Here is a 17,267-nt window from a genome sequence, read left to right as displayed (position 1 = left end):
AAGTGGCAAAAGACATGCCCATGAGATTGCACCCCATTGGGATAAGCAACCATGCCTCAACAGCTCTCTTGGCCATCCACCTTCTGGAAAGAAGCAAATAGAATCAGGACCTGACTTGAGATGGTATTCAGCAGGTTCTGACCAGTTCTGGAGAACTGGAAGTGGAAATTTTGAGTAGTTCGGAGAACTGGTAAATACCACCTCTGGCTGGCCCCGCCCCCACCTATTCTCTGCCTCCTGAGTTCCAGCTGATCAGGAGGAAATGGGGATTCTACAGTATCCGTCCACTGCCAAGCCCGCCAAGCTACACCTACCAAGCCACACCACGCCCACCAGGCCATGCCCACAGAACCAGTAGCAAAAAAGTTTGAATCCTACTACTAGGCCTGACCCATTCCTAGCTGGCTGGCTGAAATTCAAAATTAAATGCATTTGTCTCCAAATATTCTGTGATGGAATATTTGCCCCCTCTGACAGTCAAGATTATTTGCATTAATATTAATTGGGGGCAAATTTTATGGAAGTGATTTGCCTTTTCCTAGGGCTGAGAGAGTATGACTGGCCCAAAGTCATCCAGCTGTCTTTTGTGCCTAAGGGAGAATCTATCTATCATCTCTCTCTCTCTCTCTCTCTCTCTCTCTCTCTCTCTCTCTCTCTCTCTCTCTCTCTCTCTCTCTCCCTCCCTCCCTCCCTCCCTCCCTCCCTCTCTATCTCTCTATCTCTCTCTCCCTATCTCTCTACAGTATCTATCTATCTATCTATCTATCTATCTATCTATCTATCTATCTATCTATCTATCCATCCATCCATCCATCCATCCATCCATCCATCCATCATCTGTCATCTGTCTGTCTGTCTAGCTAGCTAGCCAGCTACCTAGCTAATCTTTCTAACTATTTTCTATCTGTCTAGCTCTTTAGGTATTTAGCAACCATCTCATATCTATCTATCTGTCCAGGTCTTTGCCATTTCTTTCTCCTTCGTAAGCATGGCTGACTGAGGAATTCTGGGAGTTGAAGTCCACAAGTCATAAAGTTACCAAGGTTGGATATCCCTGTTTTAGACCTGACAATTTGTTCGTGAGTTAATTTTGGGCATCATCCGGTTTGCTACACCTGTTTTCGTTGGACTCAGCCCAGAACTCTTATTGTAGCTTTGAAAACAGAATAGCCACTGGTCTCTCATTCCATGGCATAATTCTGAAGAATGCTTTGCCAAAACCAACTTTGTTCTGTGCTGTGTTGATATGGCAAGCTCAACCAGGACAAAGCTGAACGTGGCTAGCCAATTTTAATTTCACAATTTGTGTCAAAGCTTAGCGGATTGTTTCCAGCAAATCTGCAGATGAATGATGGCCCACGCAATGTCCAAGTGAGCTTTCTAGTATAACCAAGCCTTTGTGGGCCTTTGTGTGTGTGTGTGTGTCTCACATTGTACACCTGGACTGCTGCTTTCTGTTCTGTGCCTCAGAGAGTTGTTTTCTCCCACTCCTTTTCTCTCCACAAATCACCGTTTGTTGGGCACATTTCAAGATGTGTTTCAAGGCTAGAGAAAGAGGATGGGTTCAAATTGTTGCTGCTGTCCTTTATGTAATTATATCAATGCTGTATAAATAGGATCCCTCTATTTCACCAACCGGTGATGGTCATGGAACCTTCTTCAGCTTATTCCAGTTGAAATGTGTAGTCTTTTCTTCAAAATTGAGCCTCAGTTATTACATCCTTCCTTGATACTGAGTAGTGCCACCATGGACAAATAGAATAGAATAGAATAGAATAACAGAGTTGAAAGGGACGTTGCTTGGGTAGGAAACCCTACACCACTTCAGACAAATGGTTATCCAACATCTTCTTAAAACCTTCCAAGTGTTGGAGCTTTTACAACTTCTGGAGGCAAGTTGTTCCACTGATTAATTGTTCTAAATGTCAGGAAATTTCTCCTTAGTTCTAAGTTGCTTGTCTCCTTGATTAGTTTTCACCCATTGCTTCTTGTCCTACCTGCAGGAGCTTTTGAGAATAGCTTGACTCCCTCTTCTTTGTGGCAGCCCCTGAGATATTGGAAGACTGCTATCATGTCTCCTATAGTCCTTTTTTTCCATTAAACTAGACATACTCAGTTCCTGCAACCATTCTTCATATATTTTAGCCTCTAGTCCCCTAATCAACTTTGTTACTCTTCTTTGCACTCTTTCTAGAGTCTCAACATCTTTTTACATCGTGGTGACAAAAACTGAATGTACTTGTTTGACAAATGAAGCCACTAGTGAAGTGTTACACACTGTCACTTTCTCTGCTACACCCAAGGATCCTGAAGAGCACTGAAGAGTATCATAACTACTCATCCACCACTACCTCTTTAACAGACACCCGAATCAGGTACAACTCATAGACAATTAAGAGGTCCACAGAGGGGGCATACTTAAGCTCACTAACGTGCTTATTGTCCCTGTCACTGTATTTTTATGTTATTCGTGTTTTCGTTTCTGTTTGACAAATTCCAAATAAATAAAAATAAAACAATTCCACAATCTCCTGAGTCCCATCTGAATTGCAATTGGATTTTGACTCAGCCTTCCACCCTTCCAAGGGGGATAAAATGAGGACCCAGATTGTTGGGGGCAATATGCTGCAGTGATGGAATTAAAAGTTATTTACTACCTGTTCTGTCTGCGTGGCTTTGTGGGTGTGGCAGGGGAAGGTTATTGATAAATCCCCATTCCCTCTCCACCCTCCTAACCTTCTTTCCACCTCCATTCTCTTGTTCAGGGCAACAAAAGAAGATCAGCTGAGAGGCTGGGAGGCAGCAGGGGCGGGGCCAGCCTATTTGTTGGTTCTCCAAACAACTCAAAATTTCCACTACCGGTTCTCCAGAATCTGTCAGTACTGGCTGAATACCACCTCTGATATGGTGATTCTGTAAACTCCTTAGAGAGGGCTGTAAAATCACTGTGAAGCAGGGGTCGGATTCAGCCAGTTTGGATGGGTTTGGGCAAACCGGTAGCTCTGGTGAGCATTTGGCCCTGTCCACCCACCCCTGCACTTACATGTCCTATATTTCCCTGTTTTTTAGCTCAGCTGATTCACGCAGCACAGCAGTTTGCCATGCGTCAGCTGTTTTGCTCACAGGCGCTGGCATAGAAGGTAAGTTCTAAAGCTTTAAAAGGTTGTTTTTTGAACTCTGGACGCACACACTCACCGAACCGGTTGTTAAACCAGTTGCATCCCACCACTGCTGTGAAGCAGTATATAAGTCTAAGTGCTATTACTATTGCTATTTTAGTTGGGAAAGGACTATTTCTTTTTTTTAATTAAGTTTTTATTTTACACACATAAACACATCAACAAGAACAAACATATAACTTAAGACAACATAGGAACAAGAAGTTCCGTCATATATCATACAGCAGTTCCGTATCGGTTTCTTTACAGTTAGTGTTTTCCCTTTCTATACCTTTCTATCTTACATTCATGGTCTCTTTATTTTTTATCCATTTTTATGTACAATTCTATATTTATTTATAGTTAGCTATTTATAACCCAATATTGTTTATCTATAATGTGCTATATATTCTTACTATCATTTATTCTCTTACATACAATTCTAGGTAAACATTCACATGGTTATTCTTTTTCTTTGCCAATCTTATACTATTGTTATTTCATTTAAGAGATTATAAAGTGCACTTTGGATTGTATTGTTTACCATCCCAAACGTCTATTATGAGACCCCCTTCTTTTCTCTTTCTTTTCTTTTCTCTCTCCCTCCTTCTCTATTTCCTTCCTACCTCCTCTCTTTCCCCTTCCTTCTTCCCCTTCCTCTCTCCTACTTTTACTCTCTCTCTTCCCCTTCCTATCCTCTCTCCTTCTCTTTTTCTCCCTTCCTCCCTCCTCTCCTTCTCTTTCTCTCCCTTCCACCTACCTTTCCTTATCTCTTTTTTCTTCCCTTACCTCTCCTCCACTCTTCCTCTTCCTTTCCTTCTCTTTGTCTCCCTTCCATCCTCCTCTCCGGGAAAGGACTATTTCAGTGGAGGTAAATTGTGGAAGAGCCTTCCTGGAGTTGCTCACCTGGTGTTCTTTTTTTTCGATGCCAATAAAATCCTTTCAGATTTTCAGAGTTGAAACCTGAACTCATATTCCTGCATATTCCTTTTATCTATTTTATTCATTTAAAACATTTCCGCGGTCGCCTTTCTTACAACCAGCTCTGGGCGGCTTCCAATCCAAAGTTAAAACAACATACGAAACCATATTAAAAACTATAAAACAAACTATAATACTCTTGATGTCTCTTTACCAGTATTAGTCTATTCTCACCCACTGATTTTTATTTTAATGCTGGAACTTCTGTGTTGTTTTGTTATTACTGTTATCGCTTTGGCATATGTGATTGCTGTATTCCACCCAGAAACCATTACTATTAGGTGTTATATAGTAAACAATAAAAAGCTATTATATAAATATAAAAGCTCTTAATAAGAATAAATATATTCTCCAAGGTCGGCTTGGTATCTAGCCTGAGATGTTTTCAAGGAAGGAATTTTTTTTTTTGAAAGAGCTGAGCCAAATGTTTACTAATAACATGTTTGGGTAGAAATTAATTCAGCTCATGTACGGGATGATGAAAAGTGCATCGCAGGCGAGGGATCCAATGTTACTTCCTCCCAATATACCAGCGGAGTTGCTTCCTCTTGTAGAACTCTGTATATTGAGCTCAAGCCCTGAAGGGGTTTTGTAAGTATCTTAAACTAATAAGCAGCCCACCTCCCAATTATTTGTGCTAATATTTAGATTGCCTCTCCTCAAAATGGCTGAAAGGAGGGAGCTGACTTGTTATATTGTTGTTGTTGTTGAAATTGCAAAAGAAAATATGAATAATGAATATCACGGTTCATTTTTTCTCCGTTCCACAGAAGGTTCCTAAGGGATGGACCATACAGCTTTGGACCAAACAGCTCAAATGACATAAATCAAGGGTGCCTTTTAATGTTAGTTTTTATTTCTTTCCAGCACCGCTGTTATCTCCCTTAGAGGAGAGAATGTGAGACTGTGGAAGGATTTGTTTAAAACACATACAGGAATATGCACACCATAACGTAGAGCCTGTTATGATCCCCAAGCATTACATTGGCCGTGGATGAGAAGAATCCATTGGATGAAAAGGAACTTGGCTTGGCAGGGGTTGATCTCATATGAAGGCCACAGCCACCATTGGTCAGCGGTGACCAGAGACATGTGCCAGGCCTGCCTGAATGAATGGCAGTTTCTATAAACTGCTTCCATTGGAACAAATGCCCATATAACATAAACACCACCAGCCAAAGTGGCAGGAGATGAAGAATGAAGGATGAGGTGATTGATAGCTCTTTCAGCCTCATTTGTGTGACTGTCCTGCAGAAATCCAAGGAGGAGACCTAAAAGTCCAAGAGCTAAATGGATGGAAGTTCTAGTTTGTCTTCTATTGGCATCTCTGAACTCGTTTCTAAAACTCCCCACATCTGCTTAGGCATTCTGCTTGGGTGTTCCCAGGCCATCTGTTGGTTGAAGAACTACACAGAGTACATACAAACCTGGATATTTAAAGAGAGAAAGAGGGATGGAGGCAGAGAGAGAGAGAGAGAGAGAGAGAGAGAGAGAGAGAGAGAGAGAGAGAGAGTCAGGGAGAGAGAGCAAGAGGGAGCAATAGAGAGAGAGAGGGAGAGAGAGAGAGGGAGGCAGGGAAAGAAAGGAGATGGAGAGAGAAGGAGAAGGAGAGAGAGAGGGAGAAAGGGAGAGGGGGAGAGGCAGGGAGAGAGAGGGGCAGAGAGAGAGTATATATATGGAGGCTCAGTGGCAAAGATGCTAAGCTTGTCAATCAAGAAAGGTCATACACTCATTCATTGCTTTTGGCCATCATTGCCAGAGTCCATAGCCTGCATTGGGGACCTCCCCAGCACCCCAAAATAAGAGAAAACACAAGATAGGAACACAGAAACATCATGAGGTAAAATAACCGTATACAGAACATACAGAAGAAAAAGGCAGGAAAAGGGGGAAATCCCACCTTTATTCTTGCAACAACCAACCAGAGCATAGATTTTCTTTTGCCATCAACTACAATTGTGTGTTCTGACTTCTTGTACACATTATTGTTCCAGCTACTAAATTCGATATCCTAACAATGTTCCTGAGCTTCCCTCCATCTTGCAACTCCTGGAGGCCACATTCTATCATTCATCTTTACCTTCTGATGTTGGGGAGAAGAAGGCATCAATTGGACACCAGGTGGGTTTGGAGGGACAAGTTTGGGGGTTTAGGAGAATTGTTTGCCTGGATGGTGCTATCTATGGACTACTGCATCCAGTTTTGGTCACCACAATGTAGAAAAGATGCTGAGATTCTAGAAAGAGTGCAGAGAAGAGCAACCAAGATGATTAGGGGGCTAAAATATATGAAGAATGGTTATGTCTAGTTTAATGAAAAAAAAAGGACTAGGGGTGACATGATAGCAATGTTCCAGCCCCTCCTCTGGGGCTGCCACAAGGAAGAGGGAGTCAAGCTGTTCTCAAAGCACCTGAGGGTAGGACAAGATACAATGGGTGGAAACTAACCAAGGAGAGAAGCAACTTAGAACTAAGGAGAAATTTCCTGACAGTGAGAACAATTAATCAGTGGAACAACTTGCCTCCAGAAGTTGTGAATGCTCCAACACTGGATGTTTTAAAGAAGTTGTTGGATATGTCTGAAGTGGTGTAGGGTTTCCTGCCTAATCAGGGGGTTGGACTAGAAGACCCCCAAGGTCTCTTCCAACTCTGTTATTCTATCCTATTCCATTCCATTCTGTGATGGGATTCAAATAATTTAACAACCGGTTCTCTGCCCTAATGATTTCTTCCAACAACCAGTTCACCAAACTACTCAGAAAGTTAACAACCAGTTTTCCTGAAGTGGTGCAAACCGACTGAATCCCACCACTGATTCTATCTATTGTCTTAAGAGACCAGCCTGCTGCTTGATTAAGCTTCAAAGTACGTTTTTCTGCCCTTTAGATTCCGACTTATTTTCAGGAAAGGAAATTGGATTGGTCAGAAAACTGTCAAGCTCAATGGGCCAATTAACTGAATCACCATTAAGACAATTTCATATTAGTCACATAGGAGATTGCGGAAAGAGTGCGAAGCATAAAATCGTGCATTTTGATCATTGGCATGAATCGGTTTAATACTTTCCTCCCAGAATCACACCATAATTATTGGTGACATCCTCCGCCATAATAAGGACTAATGAAATAATTGTGGCAATAGGAAAAGGCAGATGCAACGGTGAACTGTGAGGGTTAGCTTTCGCTGTTTTTCAAAATCATCTTACCTCTCGCAGCTGTCAGATAGGCCTTAAGCATACCTGCATAGCTACCCGATACACTGGAATGCAATTCCCAGTATTCTCATTTGGCATGCTAATCGTGTGTTCCCTGATTGGTTGGGATCATTAGTATGCAAAATAAAAAAGGGGTTTTATTGTATCATGGAAAAATGTGAAATCTAGATTGATAGATCTTGATAGAAATGGCTTGTTCGTATTATTATGAAAAAAAGAGAGACGTGGTGCCTCTGTGGCTAAGATGCTGAGCTTGTCGATCAGAAAGGTCAGCAGTTTGGCGGTTCGAATCCCTGGTGCTGCGTAACGTAGTGAGCTCCCGTTACTTGTCCCAGCTTCTGCCAGCCTAGCAGTTCGAAAGCATGTAAAAATGCAAGTAGAAAAATAGGAACCACCTTTGGTGGGAAGGTAACAGCGTTCCATGCACCTTCGGCATTGAGTCATACCGGCCACATGACCTTTGGTGGGAAGGTAACAGCATTATGTGCACCTTCACCATTTAGTCATGCCGGCAACATGACCCCGGAGACGTCTTCAGACAGCACTAGCTCTTCGGCTTTAAAATGGAGATGAGCACCGCCTCCTAGAGTCAGGAACGATTAGCACACATGTGCCAAAAGAACCAACTTTTTCCATGAAAAAAAACCAAAAAGTTGCAATTTGATGTTGATGCCTTATTTTACTGCAACAGAGAGAGTCCGAGACAGTTTCTTCTCCCTCCCTCCCTCCCTCCCTCTCTCTCTCTCTCTCTCATCCTCCCTTGCTTCTCTTTCCCCTCTTTCCCCCCATCATTTTCCTATTTACTTTCCTATTTTGTAGCTTATTTTATTTTATACCCAATAAAAATGTTAAATGGGGAAAAATGTGAAATCAACAGAAGAATCCATGGTCCATAGCCTGCATTGGTGACCTGCCAAGCACCCCAAATATCCAATGTCAGTAAAATCCATTAGTAGCAACATTGAACTTTGGCTAACAAACTGTCATGACTTTTGAGGGATTTACAACCATAATGGAGCTAAACATTTCTGTTGCTAAGCAAGACAGTTGTTAAGTGAGTTTTGACCCATTTTATGACCTCTCTTGCCACAGTTGTTAAGTGAATCATTGCGTTTGTTACATTAGTAACATGGTTTTTAAGTGCACCTGGCTTCCCCATTGACTTTGCTCATCAGAAAATCTCAAAAGGTGATTGCACGATCCCGGGACATTGCAACCGTCATAAATATGAGTCAGGGTCTGAATTTTGATCATATGACCATGGGGATGCTGCAATGGTTGTAAGTGTGAAAACAGCCATGTCACTTTTTTCAGTGCTGCTGTAGGTCAGTGTTCTGAAGGATGCCCTAATTAACTCATGAGCCTCAAGCCAAATTTCAAAAGAAATCCAGTTCTTTATTAGGTGCAACATGTCAGCGCTGTTCCTGTTTGAAGTCAACTCTGCCGCATGTGATTTATGGTTCAACTGTAACCCTGATTCCCCCCTACTCCCAGAGTGTGTCATTAATCACATTGTCCAAGGAGGCACTTTCACAGGCTGTAAAAAACCATATCTTTCAGGCCGACTGTGGTAATCTGAGATCTAACCCTGAGGAAGGTATGTGTGAAATGTGCTTCTGCACATGGCTGCTGAACTTCCCCATCAGTTCTCCCCCCTTTCTGCCCATGGCAACTCAGGAGCAGACCATAATTGTTCACTAAACAAACTATTTAGTGAGCAATTAAATCGAGGACTACCTGTACTTGAATTTCTTCTGCAATTCCCATCCCTGTTTAAAGCAACAGGTTATTATATTTTTTTAAAAAAAATCAAGTAGCATATTTCCATTAAGCCTTTTATAGCTTCCAGAATAGGCAGAAATTCTTGCAACCCTTAACCTTCAAAAATTTCTCGTTAAATGAATGACAGCCACATGAACGCACAAAGAATAAGAGAATCGGAAGAAAATAAAGTGGCAGAAGTTACTTCAGGGTCCCTAAATGCCTTTTTCCTCTAAATAATTAAAAAATAGAAAGAAATTAAATGCAACAGTTCTCTATTTAAACACATTACTGAGCCGATGAATAATGGGGATCATAAAGACATATGAAGAACGATAAAAATGAAAATCTCCTTTGTAAATGCTAATATTGATTATTCTCCAAGTACTCATATACCCAAAAGCTACACAATGTCTTCATTTGGCTTAGCTCCTATTTAAGTTTAATATGGGTAGTTGGTAACGTGGTATAGTTGATTAGTAATTGCATTAGCATTTGAAGTCTGATACGCCGTACATTTAATATTTTAAACTGTTCTCTGGAGCAGAGACTCTCCATTTCAGCAACTTTGAGGTCTATGGACTTTAGGTATCAGAATTCTCCAGCCATCATGCAGGCTATGGAATTCTGGAAGTTGATATCCACAAACTTTAAAAGTGCCAAAGTTGAGAAATACTGTTCTAGACATTTGATATTTGATAGCCAATTTACAAAGGAATGTGGTGGCTCAGTGGCTTAAATGCTGAGCTTGTCAATCAGAAAGATCAGCAGTTCGGCGGTTCACATCCTTAGTGCCGCGTAACGGAGTGAGCTCCCGTTACTTGTCCCAGCTTCTGCCAACCTAGCAGTTCGAAGGCATGTAAAAATGCAAGTAAAAAAACAGGGACCACTTTGGTGGGAAGGTAACAGCATTCCGTGCGCCTTTGGCATTTAGTCATGCTGGCCACATGACCACAGAGATGGCGCTGGCTCTTCTGCTTTGAAACAAAGATGAGCACTGCCCCCTAGAGTCAAGAACAACTAGCACATCTGTGTGAAGGGAATCTTTACTTTTACCTTTACTTTTAGTCAATATACAGCTGGTCAGCAATTTGCCTCCTTGCAGAAAACAGCAAACAGTAAACAGTTTGGTCAGCTTCAGCACAGCCTGATTTAGCAAGAGCAGCTGATTGGCAGTTGGATTGGCCTCCTGGAATACCACCGATCAGCTTTTCCAAGCTTTAGGGATTGCCGCTGCCTATCGCTGTCCATCGCTGACACCTATTGCTATCTCCATGTGTCCCATTTTCAACCTCCATGCATCCTGTTTTCAACCTGTTCCAGGCAGCGGCGATAGGTGATGGCAGCAATCCCCTCCACGTGAAATGGACCAAAACCAGGATGTGCATAGGCCAAAAAGTGGACAAACGGAGGCCAAACATGGGCCATGTGGTGGCGGCAATAGGCGGTGGCGATGGGCAGAGGCCTGGAACAGCTGATCGGTGGTATTCCGGGGGGCTGATCCAACCACCAATCAGCTGCTCATGCTAAATTAGGCTGTGCTGAATCTGACTAAACTGTTTACTGTTTGCTGTTTTCTGCAAGGAGGCAAAGGGAGATTTTTTTTCTTGTTTTCCTCCCCAAAAGCTAGGTGCATCTTATGGTCCGGAGTGTTCTATAGTGAGAAAAATGTGGGACATCTTATTTTTTTTCCCCTGCAGTTCACTGGTTCTCCACTTTCTGAATTTCACTGATCAACAAGGCAGATGAATATACCATAGATGAGTGCTTCTCACCTTGAAGATGGGTGGACTTCAATTCTGTCCTGGCTGGGGAATTCTGAGAGTTGAAGTCCACCCATTTTCAAGTTGATAAGGTAGAGAAACAATGTTGCAGCTGAAGTAACTGCTCCCACGTGGCTTCATTGAAGGGCCACGTGAGTTCACAGCATTCAGCCACCGAAGAGTCCTTGCTGCACTTGCTGCCTGATTTATTGTAGTGGGATACAGGGATTTATAACCGCTAGAAAGTATTCTTTCGGAGTAAAAACCTGCCACAAGATATAACGGAAATTTGGCTACCATATACCATCCCAAGGCTGTTTAGCTCTCAAAATGGGTAATTAAAGCATTAATCTCCTTTCCGAGCAGATCAAGAAAGTAGATAGCTGAAATTAAATGAGGACTGTGACAAACAAAGATGCTGAATTGGCAGGAATGGGTATTCGGAGGAAGTACAACATATTTAGAGTTGCCAAATTTTCCTTGTACTTCTGCCTTTGAAAATAGCCCGAAGGGTGGACGTTTGCAAGTGATCACATTTGCCTACAACGTGAAAATCATCTTTGGCTAATACCTGTATAATATCGGTATAAGGGACGTGGCAGCTCAGTGGCTAAGACACCGAGCTTGTCGATTGAAAGGTCGGCAGTTCGGCGGTTCAAATCCCTAGCACTGTGTCACGGCGTGAGCACCTGTTCCTTGTCCCAGCTTCTGCCAACCTAGCAGTTCGAAAGCACGTAAAAATGCAAGTAGAAAAATAGGAACCACGTTTGGTGGGAAGGGAACAGCGTTCCATGTGGCTTCGGCATTTAGTCATGCCGGCCACATGACCACGGAGACGTCTTCAGGCAGTGCTGCCTCTTCGGCTTTGAAATGGAGATGAGCACCGCCCCCTAGAGTTGAGAAGGACTAGTACATATGTGTGAAGGGAATCTTTACTTTAATATCTGTATATGAAGCTGCTAATATTGAGGAAAGCATAATGTGTTTTTTTTTGTCAGTTGGCAATCTTAACGTTATTTTATCCTCCCATCCATTCAGTTTTTTTTTCCCCGTGATGAAAAGCTAATGCTTAAAAATGGCTGCAAAATCCAGACAGCCAGTAGAGGATAATAACGAATTAGAGAAATGCTAATTTTTATCTGCCCTCTAGTGATCATCCAGATTTCTGCATTACGATGTTGTTGTTGTTTTTATGGTAAGCTCCCTTTTCTGAAAGCTAAATTCACCCTGTAAATTCAGCGGCAGCAGAACATCATAATGTTCTGTCAGCAATTGAAGCAGCTCCTTGCCAATGTTCTTAAAAGCAAATATAGCTGATCCTGAATGTGGATAAAGAATTTTTGGCTGCTTCCAGCCAATGTTTAAACTTGACTGACCAGAAATCTGGAAAGCAAAAAAGAATCTGTCAGGCCAATATATTTTGCAAGCATCTTTTCCCCACTCTTAAAAAAAATAAACCCACGTGAAACCAAGCTGTCTACTCTCTTGGAATTTGAAGATGACCTTGGGGAGAAAGCGGAAAAGTGACTGCCTATTAGGAAACAAATAAGAGAGTGGCTTAAAGGACAGAGAAAGAAACCTGGGAATGGCTTCAGTTTAATTGGAGCATTAGACTTGCAAGATTGATGTCAGCCCTCGCAGGCAAACCTACCAGACAGAGGTGGTATTCAGTTGGTTCTGACCAGTTCAGGCGAACAAATAGCAGAAATTTTAACTGGTTCGGAGAACCGGCAAATACCACCTCTGTCTGGCACTGTCTTTTCTGCCACGCCCCTTCCAGGAATCCTCACGCACCCCGTTTTGGCTCCCAGGTAAGTGCAGGGAGGTTTGCTAGGCCAAAAACTGGGGGCAGGTGGAAGGGCTGCCTCCCCCTGCCCCCCATTTTGGCTCCCAGGAAGCTTCAGGGAGGCTTGCTAGGCTCAAAACGGGGGGCAGGGAGAGAGTGTGCCGTGTTTTGGCTCCCAGAAGAAAAAGGAGAGGAAGAGAGGGCCACAAACTCTGGCACTAGATGCAGCTTCAGAGGATACTTTGAAACAGCACGACAATCCAGGGTTGGAAGAGACCTTGGAGGTCATCTGGTCCAACTCCCTGTTCCAGCAGGAGACCTTGGTTACTTTAGTCCCTTAAAACAGAGGAGAAATCCGCGGGCATTGCCAACCTCTCCCCCCCTAGTAAAAACAAAAAACAAAAACTTAGAGCAAAAACTCCATGCAGTATTAAAAAGAAGAATAGAAAAGGGGGCTGCTGTGTATTGTTTAATGGTCCACTAAATTGGCAAACTGGGCTGCTAAATTGGCATGCCTACCCAGCAGTGGTGGGTTTCAAAAATTGTTCGAACCTACTCTGTGGGTGTGGCTTCCTTTGTGGGAGTGGCTTGCTGCCCATGTGACCTGATGGGAGTGGCTTGCCGCCCATGTGACTGGATATGAAGATGCCGACGACACTTGTCAGAACCACCTTAAATTACCTCCCACACAGCACTGGCATGCATAAGAATATGATGTAAACTTGTTTTTTAAAAGGCATCTTTGGTTTGCGTTAAAACAACTTCAACACACGCAATGTTCTGATTGCACCACAAACACAGTAGTCATCCTTACCTTTCACAGAGGCACTGAGTTTTATAAATATGAGCATGATAGTATAGAATAATCATATCCAAGGACCAGTGGTGGGTTTCAAAAATTTTTGGAACCTCTTCTGTAGGCGTGGCCTGCTTTCCGGGTCCACTGGTGGAATCTCTTCTAACCGGTTCGATAGATTTGACGAACCGGTTCTACCGAATAGGTGCGAACTGGTAGGAACCCACCTCTGCTACCCAGTCACATGACAACTTGGCCATGTCAACCAAGCCATGCCACAGAACCAATAATAAAAAAAAATCAAATCCCACCACTGGTACCAGGGAACATGTTTTAGGATCCAACCAGTCAATGGAACCAAAGGTTTATTCTTCCAAGCTTTTGGGTTTGTGCTGGGGCATCAGGGAACTTCTCTCTTTCCAGAATCAGAAGTTCCCAGAGTATGGGCTCCAGCACGAGCCCAAAAGCTTGGAAGAATAAACCTTTGTTCCTGATGAGTGACTCAGACTGAATCTTGGAACATTACCCTGGGACATCTGTATTTCTTTTCATTCGAAGCATGTTTTGATGAGTTATTTCTACTTTATTGTGAAGCTATATTAACAGAATCTTGCAAGTCTCATGCAGGGTGGTATTCACTTACTTTCTCTGCTGGTTCGCAAATATCAGCACATGCCCATCCACACATGCGCTCGGCCTTCCACGCATGTGCTTTGGCTTGATGACATGTCTAAATAGGACGGCATAGAGCCAGAGTGGGTGAGCAGGCCCACCTGCGATTTCCACTACTGGTTTGGGTGAACCAGTCTGAACCGGCTGAATACTATCTCTGGTCTCATGGCACAAACTTCCTGCCATCACTGTTAACCACTAGGGCAGATCCTTCCTAAGTTTCTTCCTCTGGCCATTAAGCCACTGGGGGCTCCTCCCTCTCTTCTCCAATTGTTTCCTATGCAGCATCTCTTCCCCTCTTCTCCCAAGGTCAGCCACACATTCCATTACATCCACTCACGCAGTCCATTCTCGTGAGAAAATACCCACCTTTTCTCTTGATACCGACCCTAATACAGGGAACACAATTGGCATGGTCAAGCTCTATTAATGGGAGCTGCCTTTGCTTTCTTATCACCGCTGCAGCACTACTGCATGCAAGTTGTCTCCAGGAATAGGACTTCTGCTTAGGAAATTTCCGGCATGTTTTTGATCCCTCTTCTCTACCTTATCACTTCCCTTTTCATTGCTGAAGCTACAAATAGACCATAGAACATCAGGTCGTAGCTAACAGGAGGGGATGAACTCCTGTGTGACCTAATGAGGTCAATTGGCATACGTGCCACCAAGCTAGTAAGCCAAGGAGTAAAGTGTAAATATGTTAGCATCCTTTCGTTTCTCTTCCCAGGGCAGCTGGCAGCTGCATGTCACCTGACCTTTCCTCCTGCTAATTAATGTCCCAGGTAATGGATGTTTTTGATTCCCTGGCAGGTGTGAATCTTTGTCACGGTTCTGTGTTTAAATCATCCACACCATGTCCAATAATAGCGTTACCAATGCTCAGAGCTGGCTCTAGGCTGCAAGCCGTATTTCCCTGATGTTTGCTCAATATTTCCATGAGAATTCAACACATCTATTACAGACACTAGGATGCTAACAGGCCCCAGGACTAGATACCATGCAATAACTCAGTGGAAGGGCCTTGCCAGCAACACAGATGGTGGCACTGAGGCTGAGCTGAAGCCCAGAGAAGGAACGCGCAACCTACAATGAGCAGTAAGTCTGGCGTGGCTTCAGCTGGCAACCAGGAAGGGAGAGGAACAGATGGGGATGTCTCCATAAGTCCTTGCAGGTCCAGCATTCTTGAAGACTAACTTGATGCCTCCATGCTGAGATAACTACTTCTTTTACTTAGCTCCGTAGTGCGTTGAGCAGTGGTCAATTACAGTTGGCAAACAAAGAAATTACATTCTTCATAATAGTGTTACTCAGCTACCAAGGCAAGATGACATTTCAATCACATTTAAAATTCCCCCAATGTGTTCAAGACAGCGCTGAGCAAAATCTTTTCTGCTCTGCTAGGAATTGACTCAGCTTAGCAGCAGCTCCCTTGGCCATCAGTTGGAAAAAGCTTCTTGGATTCCTGAGGATTTTTGTATATCAGGGGTGGCAAACTCAAGGCCCCTGGGCTGAATCCGGTCTGCCATGTAGTTAGATCTGACCTGCAGGGCCATTCTGGTCTACCCAATGCAAAGAGGAAACATGCCAGCAGTTTGAGGAGTGACATCAAGCTGGCCATGCCCACTCAGTTGGCCATGCCCATCCAGTTGGCCACACCCATCCAGCCGGCCATGCCAGGCCAGCCCCCTGAGGTCAATAGCAGTAGACTTATATACCGCTTCATAGGGCTTTCAGCCCTCTCTAAGCGGTTTACAGAGAGTCAGCATATTGCTCCCAACAATCTGGGTCCTCATTTTACCCACCTCGGAAGGATGGAAGGCTGAGTCAACCCTGAGCCGGTGAGATTTGAACCGCTGAACTGCTGATCTAGCAGTAGCCTGCAGTGCTGCATTTAACCACTGCGCCACCTTGGCTCTGTGGCCAAGGTGGCCCTCAATGAAATTGAGGTTGACACTGTTGTATATTATCTAATGAGGAGTGTGGTTTCCAAAACCATTTAGGGTAGTCAACTCAGCTTTCAGTTCCTTGACTGCAGAGAATAGCCAATCATGTGTTCAGAAAGGGATTCCTAAGTTAATAGGTGTATTTTCAAGAAACAATAAAAAATGAACTGAAGGGAAAAACACCTTTGCTAGGCAAAGGATGATGGTTCCTCAACAGACAGGGGACACATTCTCCCACCCAAGCCAGAACATAACAGAATAGCAGAATTGTTCTGACCTAGCTGACCCAAGATCATGAAGCAAACTCCTTATCCTAATAAAACCTCTTTGATTTAGGTTAAAGGGAATTCCTCTCCAGCAAAGTCTCAGCAAACAGTCTTTCATGAGATTTCACAACTACAGACCTTTATCAGGCTTGGAGAGCTGCCAGGCCGATATCTTCCAAACACCACCCTGTAGCAGCAATTACTTGGCAAGAAATCAGGAACAGATCTTCACCCTAATGAATTGAACTAATTGTCTCCTGCAAACTCTTCTCCCCTTTCATTCCTCTTTATTCCCTATGGGAGCAGCCATTCACCATCCACCTGTGCCTTTACTCCTGAGTCGGCCCTTGTTCCTTAGCTGTTCCCTTCTCCTGGCAGCTCTGCACTTGTGCACACTGGAAACAGGCTGCAGCTGTTCTTCTGACCCAATGATAACTGTCAGATGGCCCTGGCCCTCTCTCTGCCTCCGACGCAGAGCCCTCATCAGAGCCTTCCCCAGACTCCAGGACTGGCCCATGTTCCTTCCCAACCTCCTCACTGCCTGAGTCTGCTGCCAGCTCCTCTGGCCTCTGGCGGGCCACAACAAGAGTTGGAAGGGACTTTAGTCCTCCAGGATCCTGGAAGCCTTCTTCAGCACATCAGAAACTCTTAATGAAATGAGGGATGCCTCCTGGATGATTTTGCTTCCCTATCACTTGGCTATAGAGCAAGAAATGCCAGCCACCCAATCCTTCCTTGATTTCTGGAAGGTGGGTTTTTTTTAAAAAAAAGAATATTGTTCTTAGCAAAATATTTATCCTGCTGATGAAGCAAAGCGTCAGAAGGTCAAAGCCGAGTCTGCCGCAATCCATCGCCTTCATGCAGCTGACTGAATGAGGAACTGATTGCAGATGCCAATCAACGCTCTTCGCGTTGCCTGCCAATTTGA

The sequence above is a fragment of the Thamnophis elegans genome, chromosome 13 (assembly GCF_009769535.1).
Source record: "Thamnophis elegans isolate rThaEle1 chromosome 13, rThaEle1.pri, whole genome shotgun sequence".
NCBI classification, from domain to species: Eukaryota; Metazoa; Chordata; class Lepidosauria; order Squamata; family Colubridae; genus Thamnophis; species Thamnophis elegans.
Note: the sequence above shows the minus strand (reverse complement) of the source record.